Genomic DNA, 1,046 nt, shown 5'->3' with positions numbered 1-1,046 from the left:
TGATTCTGCACACATGCCACACATGATTGGATCTACCCAGTAAGATAGTCACTCAGGCATAAAATTAATGATGTAACAAGCTCAGTCAAAAATAGCCATGACTGTCATTGGCCTTTTAAAAATATGCGGATATTTTATTTTAGCACTCTAATCTGTCATTATAAATATAATCACTTTGGAACAGTGAAGTAATTAAACCATTTTGCAAATGCAAGAATGCAACAGGTGTTACAAAAGATTGCAAGTTTTGCAAATAGCCTTTAAGATTTCCCACTTATTGGATGACATTTATAACCTGTCCAAGTAGGTATTCTTTTGGGTTAGCTATATTCATAGAACATTCTCTAAGAAATTGCTGTTTATACATGCCAGGGGAGTTTGTAGGTGATGCTGGGGAACAGAATTTAGGTAGTGCTCTACAGAAACCACAGAATTCTGGCTAAATAAAATTAGTCAAAACTGCATATTGCCGGGAGGATTTTTGTACTCCATTGAAGGTTAGTTTGCTAAATAAAACAGCATCATTGAATTCTCTTATATCTTGCTCCTCTCAATTTAATTAATCTATTTGCATAGCCAATAGAGTCCTTGGGAGCAAGATAATGCTAGGAGCTTCTGTTCCTGTTTATTGATCAGGTGATGTGTAGAATATATACGCTAGAATTTCCTAGATCTTAATTTCAGTAACATTTCCTGAGAATCTTATCTGCACATATAAAATGCTGCATAAAACAAGCAGAAATGACCATAAACAATCAGGCCAGAAGAAAGTGTGGAACATATGTCATCTATATTCTTTAAGTCTCTTTATTTTATTGATGTTTTAAAAATTACAGTTTGAAGACACCATTTATGCACATTAAGCACAACAAGATAAAGAGAATCTAATTGTGGAAACTTTTCTCTTTTTAATATAACAGATTGTGATGCCATAAATAAGCATTCAAAGACATAGAAAATGCAGTACCAGTTTCAGGAAGGAGAATTTTTTGAAAATAACCATCCCATATATATCTATCACAGAGGAGCATGCAGGTAAGGTTGTG

This window comes from Cetorhinus maximus, chromosome 20 (assembly GCF_964194155.1).
Source record: "Cetorhinus maximus chromosome 20, sCetMax3.hap1.1, whole genome shotgun sequence".
Taxonomy (NCBI): domain Eukaryota; kingdom Metazoa; phylum Chordata; class Chondrichthyes; order Lamniformes; family Cetorhinidae; genus Cetorhinus; species Cetorhinus maximus.
This window is presented reverse-complemented; position numbering follows the sequence as displayed.